The sequence below is a fragment of the Pseudochaenichthys georgianus genome, chromosome 1 (assembly GCF_902827115.2).
Source record: "Pseudochaenichthys georgianus chromosome 1, fPseGeo1.2, whole genome shotgun sequence".
Taxonomy (NCBI): domain Eukaryota; kingdom Metazoa; phylum Chordata; class Actinopteri; order Perciformes; family Channichthyidae; genus Pseudochaenichthys; species Pseudochaenichthys georgianus.
The window spans coordinates 33,871,844-33,879,816 of NC_047503.1; the positions used below are offsets into that span (position 1 = coordinate 33,871,844).

At 41.1% G+C, this 7,973-nt stretch overlaps 1 pseudogene; it reads left to right on the forward strand.

The window, feature by feature from the left end:
• The first annotated feature begins 4,120 nt into the window (after window positions 1-4,120).
• LOC117447769 (cytochrome P450 3A30-like) overlaps window positions 4,121-7,973 on the forward strand; it is a 12,977-nt pseudogene continuing 9,124 nt past the window's right edge.

Sequence of the window (7,973 nt, forward strand, 5' to 3'; positions counted from 1 at the left end):
TCCTAGAACCATACCCTGAAAAATGCTTGACGGTGGGATTCATAGAAACCTCTTTTTTTGGGGGGGGCATTTTATGACAGGCCTGGCCATCACGATATGCCCCCCCTTGCTATCTTACAAAATAAAAGTGTGACATTCCTGAAACTTGCTCCATTTATTGGTGCCAGTCCTAGAACCATACCCTGAAAAATGCTTGACGGTGGGATTCATAGAAATATCTTTTGGGGTGGGGGCATTTTATGACAGGCCAAACAATAGTTTTATTGGTTGCAATGACAGTGGGTTAATGATCGTCCCTTCAGGGCATTATGTGCATCCAGGGCACGAGTACGGTTGATCCACTGGAGGCCTTTGTACACATTGGTGCTGGTACCACCGCTGACAGAATGTCACACTTTTATTTTGTAAGATAGCAAGGGGGGGCATATTGTGATGGCCAGGCCTGTCATAAAATGCCCCCCCCCCCAAAAAAAGAGGTTTCTATGAATCCCACCCTCAAGCATTTTTCAGGGTATGGTTCTAGGACTGGCACCAATAAATGGAGCAAGTTTCAGGAATGTCACACTTTTATTTTTGGAAGATAGCAAGGGGGGGCATATCGTGATGGCCAGGCCTGTCATAAAATGCCCCCCCCCCCCCAAAAAAAGAGGTTTCTATGAATCCCACCCTCAAACATTTTTCAGGGTATGGTTCTAGGACTGGTACCAATAAATGGAGCAAGTTTCATGAATGTCACACTTTTATTTTGTACGCATAGCGTATATAATAATATGCTGACAAAGACTATGTAACATATGTAAACATCTCTTGATTATTAGATGACAACTATGTAAAATTAAACAATACATTTTAAAGCACGTTTATACAGACAGGACGTAACAATAATGATAAAAAAAAGATTAAAAAAAACAAAAACTGAAAAGGAAGTGACGAATGCATTTCGACATCTCAAATACGGAGCGAAAGTTAAACCATAAGAATCAGACTATGAGCTACCACTAAACAACTCACAGTCTGAATATTACCATTAATAAAAACCCTGAACGTTTACTTTTCGTTTTAAACATCTTTTTAAGGTGTAAACCTATGGTGTAAACGTGTCATTTAGCCGCTTTCACACCGCAAGTCCTGCGGTGTGAAAGCGGCTATAAGATGAAGGTTGGTCTTGCTCTAAATGTGTTCAGTAAGGCTACAAGTGCTGGGCTGAAATACATGGTGCAGCAAGAAAACCGCCCTCCGTCATACCTGACGACAGCGTGGTTCCTGGAGCAGGTTGATCGTTGGTTTGATCTGATGTCATCTCGCCATCCAATTACAGCCCTGAGCAGGCTCAAGATGGAGGAGTACCAAAAGGCCATCACCTTCCTCCAGAACGTCGTCCATCTGTTTCGTGGGATAAAGATAGGTCAAAAGGGAGGTTGGAAGCCTGTTCAAACAGGGGTGATAATGGCAACAACATCCATTTTGGCCATACAAGAGGAGATGCTTACACAAGGACACAGGTTTGTGTTAACGTCAAGGTTCACACAAGACTGCCTTGAAAATACATTCAGCTGTGTGAGGTCTAAAAATCCTGTCCCAACTCCAGTGGAATTCCATCATGCACTGAGAATCATATCTGTGTGGCAGTTCCTCACCACCATCAGCTCTGGGAGCTACCAGGAAGACCACAGTAGCTTTTTGGCAGACTTCCTGGACACAGGGGAGCCAAAAATCACTCCATCAGTCAGAGTGGAACAGCTGATGGCGGGGAACAGAGTAGCAGCACCTGACCTCACAAAAACTGAGAAATGTATTCTCTTCCATCTTGCAGGCTACATCGTCCACAAAATCATCAAGTTTGCCAGCATCTGTGAAAAATGCAAAATTGCAACAGAGCACCATGATGAGAGTCCTTCTGGTGACAATAGCTTGTTAGTGGACTTGAAAGACTTCAAGGCAGGTGCTCTTTGTCGTCCCTCCCAAGAAGCCTTTGACTTCATTCACCAAATTGAGGAACTATTTAGGACCAAGACTGGTTCCTCCCTCATGCAGCTCCCCAACGCAGTGGGTGTCTTGGAGAAAGAAGCTCAGGCCCTCTCCAGCAGGCTTCCGTCATGCTGTGGAGTACAACAAAAACTCGTAAAAAGATTCATACGGCTGAGGCTGAGAATTGAGGCCAAACAAATCAGAAATGACAGAAAATAAATAAAGTTAAAAGATGGCCATTTTGGAAGCAAGAGCCAATGCAAAAAGGTGAAAAGGAACAACAGCAGCCAAGCTACCACATCCAGCAACCCCCAAACAGATCCACAGCTGCAATCATTTCCATTAGCCGTTGCAATGGAAATATTTGGACTAAACATTGCTCTTCCACCTGCCAGCACCCAGCTAACATCACTGCCCTCCACCTGCCAGCACCCAGCCAGAGGAGCAAACAACAAACAAAACAAGCAAGGTGTCCCGTCATGTACCTGGAAGTTTGGTTTGGCAAAATGGAGTGCTGAGAGGGCTGCAGCACCCCCATCTGTTGGCGGAGAGTTGTAACTGCAACGCCAAAAAGTTCACTAAACAAATCAATGCAAAAGTTTTATTTTTAGTTACTATTTTTGAGTTAGCATTTTAGTGTAAGCAGTCTATAAAAAGCTTCACTATATAAGAGAAAATGATAATGCAGTGTGCTTCTTCTGTTGCTCTGCTATAGAAAAGAAGCTTGTCAGTGCAGACAAGATCAGGGGTGCGAGTTTTGTGAAAGCAGGGTTTAACAACTGGCGAAAGGCAGGGGAAACATTTAGGGAGCATGAGAAGTCCCATCAACACACAGGCCGTCCACAAACTGGCAGCATTAAAACGAACACCGATGAATGCACTGCTCTCACAAGCTGTTGCTAAAGACCAAATGACATTTAATATGACGTTATTATACAGGACCGCCCAGTGGCATCGCCTGGCTAAAGCCCCAAATGTTTTTCTCTGTAGCCCCGGACAATTCTCCCTCAATATAATACATTAACCGTGCTTTACCAGAACCTCATCATGAGAGGACGGCAGGAATGTAATTTCCCGTGTTCAGTGAATGCAACAGAGGCAAGACACCAGACCAACCAGGGAGTTGAATGGAAATAAACATCTGTCTTATTGGCTGACAGGTACCTATCCTGTGAGCTGTGACAATGTTTAAACTGTCAGTCGGACTCAGAGTTTTTGAAGATGGACATAAGAACATTTTTTCTTAAAAAAGACGACAGAGATATTAAATAAACACTTTGTCATACAATCGAAATGTAATGTTTTTTAGCGTTACCTGGTGATTTCAAAGAAAGCTCTCTGGAAAATGTTGACTTATCGTTCGACATGAAGCTAGAAGCTACCTTACAGTACACAGTTGATCCTGAGTCCTGTCAGTTAAAGTGTTTCATAGTTAGCTTAGCTAAGCATCAACCTAGCACTGAAATATATGGATGTTATGTGACAGTATTTCTGAGAAAAAGTCAGCTGAAATGGTGGCATAGTTGCCACTGCTTTACGTGTCGACAGCAGTAAATGTGGCTGTTTGGCCACTGACGTTGCCATAACAACACCTGAATTTAAATGTGCAACCTCTTTTTGTGACAGATTTTTGCATGAGATTATAATTCTTCTGAATGATATCCCTATTGACAGCTAGTTTCTATGTGAACACTATGAGATGGACAGCCAGAGAGAATAAATGAAAAACAGTTACTTAGAAATACTATATGATAGTAAAACAAGAATACAGTTTAAAAGGGGAGTGATTTGTAAAATATAAGAAAAAGTAAATCTGCTTACAGTACTGTTTCATATGGATGTTGAGAGATGTATCCATAGATCTCTTAATTTTGCTCTCAGAGTGCACCAGATTGATGCTTTTAACTTCAATATTTAAACAAAAATCTCCCCCCCCCCCCCATCCTCCCACCGCACGCCCAACTCTGAATGACTTCCCACGTCCCTATGTGTGGGTGACACTTGGGCACCTTCGCTGCTCATGAGAGGAAACAGCTTAAACATCTTATGCAACACGGTGAAGAGAAGCCACGTCTTCGAACATGTAGTCAGTCAGAGTTCAGTCCAAAATTGAGTCAGAACTCAGTTCAACTTGGCAGAGGAAGCGAGAGCCATGGGCTATCTTCCTTTCTTCTCTTTAGAAACATGGATTCTACTGATCACATGCTTCTGCTTGTTTTTTGTGTATGGATCAGAGGTTTATTTTAACTAAGGAAGATTATTCTTACTACCGGTGACATAAATCACCTTTAGAAACACACCAAATCACCAAAGTTAAGATTAAAGTCTTTGACTGACACGATGTGACCTTAAATACTTTTATTTTTTATTGTGTTTCTGTTCTGTACAGGTATGGCAAGTGGACTCATGGCATATTTGAGAAATTGGGGATCCCAGGTCCAAAGCCGTACACGTACTGGGGAACAGTTGGCAGGTACCACTCTGTATGTAAATATTTAATACAGTTTTATTATCTAAATAAAATTTGCTTGATTTTGTCTTTCAACGGACAATGATATTTTTTGTGATTAGGGATGAACATACAGTACATTCTCTGTTACCAGGTTTACTATGAGGATGACATCGAGTGTGCTAATAAGTATGGAAAAATATGGGGGTGAGTCCATAAAGCCTTTTTTTTTTGTTAATTGCTTTTCAGTTTTAAAGTCCAATGCAAATAACATTGCTGTTGGGTTCAAAAAGGAAAAATTGACAGATTGACAGAGGATTAAAAAACAAACAAAAAACATAAATGATATGACATGCATATTAAAAAAGGATGTCGGTGGGGGTGTGAAGTTGCTTAAGAATTCAATATGATAATATGACACAATTCATTGATAGGGCCCACAATTAACGGTATGTTAGCAAAGTAGATTTAAAGTCTCAGAAATCCAGGAAAGGATTTTTTGTCAAATGTGTGGGCAGAGCCATGAAAAAGGAACCTGAGTTTCATTAGCTTGTTAAATGCGGTAACTCTCGACCATAACATTGAATTACAGGGCTGTGGGTTTGTCCTGCATCCTAATAACATAAAACAAAGGTTGAGATTGTGTGATAAGCTCCTCATAGGGAACTACTATCTAACAGAGACACAACATATAGCAATACAAGTTATTATTACCTGCCCAAAACACAATAGATTTCCTGTAGAAATGTAAGTTAAGAAAGAGCCAGTAAAGCAGAAGTGTATAAAACTGAACTAAGCCTAACACCAAGCTACTCATAATGATGTATTGTTATGTCACAACGTTTGACTGGTTTTGACTCTTGAACTTCACCCGTGGTTGCTTGTATCAGCTGTAATCTTACTAATGGCAGCAGATATTGTCCTGCTATAGCAACAAGAGTTTAACAATGAATGCCCAACATTTAAATGTGTTTGTTTAAATGTCTAGATCATACGAGTTCAGGAAGCCCGTGCTGGCAGTGATGGACCCCGACATGGTGAAAGCCATCATCGTGAAGGAGTGCTTCACCTACTTTACCAACCGCAGGGTGAGGATATACATAACACTATATAGAAAATATAAAGGATTGCTGTAAATAAGACACTGGAGAGTGACACAATATACTTTGATCATCAATTTTAGCAGACTAAAGCTGTCTTCAAATTGAAGTTGTTTGATTTTGAAATCAGTGAGGACATGAGGATTGGCAGGGGGGGGGGTGAATGTCAACTTACCACTTTACAAAAAAAGCAATTCTAATGGCTTTAATTGTGTTGTTCGACTACAGTGCAAAGTTCAAAGTATATTATATGAACAAGATAACTGAGGGTAAATCAAACGAGTCCATCTCCTTGAGCACCTCTTTATTGGGGAACAGATTTCTTGCTTTTACAAAAAAATTATAGATATATCTCTGGGGTGTCCTCAGAAAATAAAAAAGATTGTTGTGGTGTGTTTCTAACAAACTTCAGAACTTTCGTCTGAATGGGGACCTTTATGACGCTATCTCTATTGTTGAGGACGACGAATGGAGACGGATTCGTCACATCCTCACTCCCTCTTTCACCTCTGGCCGTATAAAAGAAGTACGATTTTTGGATCTTCACAAGTTGTAAAAGTCATATTTTGAATAATTAAAGATGGAGGACGACTCTATAGTACCAATTCGTCTCCACAGTACACTAACTTCACTCTCATTTTTACACTTTTTCCTTGGTCTCAGATGTTTAGCCTCATGAAACATCATTCCAGCAAACTCACAACCAGCCTGCAGCCCAAGGCGTGCAATAATTAAGTCATAACAGTAAAAGAGTGAGTAATGCGGGGAAATGTGAAATGGTTAAATGTGACAAGATGGTTACATGATAACCAAAGTGGCTGTATATTGTTGAGCTTAGGTGTTGTGTCCCTCTTTTTCCAGTCTTCGTGCTAAGCTAAGTTAACAGCTGACAGGAGCTTAATTATTATCAAGTACATTATTTTCTATGTGGCAACTGGTTTCAACCAATAATCAATGATATCATTATGTGTGTGTCCAGCTTCTTTGGAGCCTACAGTATGGATGTGATGGCCAGCTGTGCATTCAGTGTGGATGTGGACTCAATAAACAACCCCTCACACCCCCTCATCAAACACGCCTCGAAGCTCTTTAAATTCAACCCACTTCTTTTCATCTTCCAAGGTGTAGGAGCCACATATGAAGCCATTTCTGTGTTTGTTAAGATACATGTTTTTTGAGTCACTATAGGTGGTGGGCGTGTCATTGCATTGGGGTGGTGACGTTTGTGCTTATATCCGGTTGCTTTTACCTGTGCAGCGGGCAATAGATGGGGGAGTGAGCTAGAGAAGGACAATTTTTGTTGACCGCACGCACGCACGCACGCACTCACGCACGCACGCAGGCACATACAAGGATATACGTACGTAATATGGAATATTGGATTTTTGGAAAACAAATAAAAGGTCAAACGCATACTGTGTTGGAAAGACTGAGTTTTTGCGCGTCCACAGTGTTTTTTCTCTTGTTTAGTCCCTCGCGGCACTTGGTTTAAGATTACTGCCGCAATATTAAGTCAACAAAAAAGCTTGTACCACAGCGTGGATCTACGGAAAACGAAGATATATACGGAGATTCCTAGGATCGATCTGGACGCTGTGGAATTAAAAGGAAACATTGTGTGCTGTGTTCGCCGCTGTATTGGAGAGCGGATTAAGGAAACTTCAGTTTACTGCCGGTGTTGCAGTATAACGTGAGTCATGACAACTGGCGATATTCTATTATTTTCGTCATAGGAATCCGGGGCGTGTACATTGAGGACCCATTGTTGACTTACCATGTCGATCGCCTCGTTTGTCGTTTACGTTCATCTTTTGCTATATCTGCCTTCCTAAGATCACTTTGATGGACATTCAGTACTCGTATGTGAGGTTGTGGGTGAGAGGTGGATATCGTGACGCTTACAGGGAGGTATCGAACATTACAAAGTAGGTGACTGTGTGGATGCCTGTTCAAAATATTGCAAACTTGAATAAATCATTTAAATTATATATTTGTGTCCGACTTTCATTTGTACATCGTTCTTAATGTGATGTATAGTAGCTCTGATAGCTGTCCATACCTTCAGACAGCCTAAAAGTAAAACACAAGTCGTTTATTCACAGCCCGAACGCTCATCGAGATGACTGGATCACTCATGACAGGTTGTGATCAGCTCCGATTAAATTGTGATATCAATGCTGTAGCTATTCTCCAGGGAGCACGTTTTTTTTATGAAATACCTGTATCCCTCTCATCACAACAAGACTACACTGTGCAGGAAAAACAATTATATACATGAAAATAACCTTGATGCATGGGAATGAAACACACAAACTATCTTCCGTGGCTCTACTGATATGTCACAGTAACGGTCAACCACAGAAACGTAAGTCCAGCGGGGCACACGTTGAATACATATAATACAGTAGTTATATTATGCCTTTAAGCCTATACGTTTAACCCATAAGAACCGGACC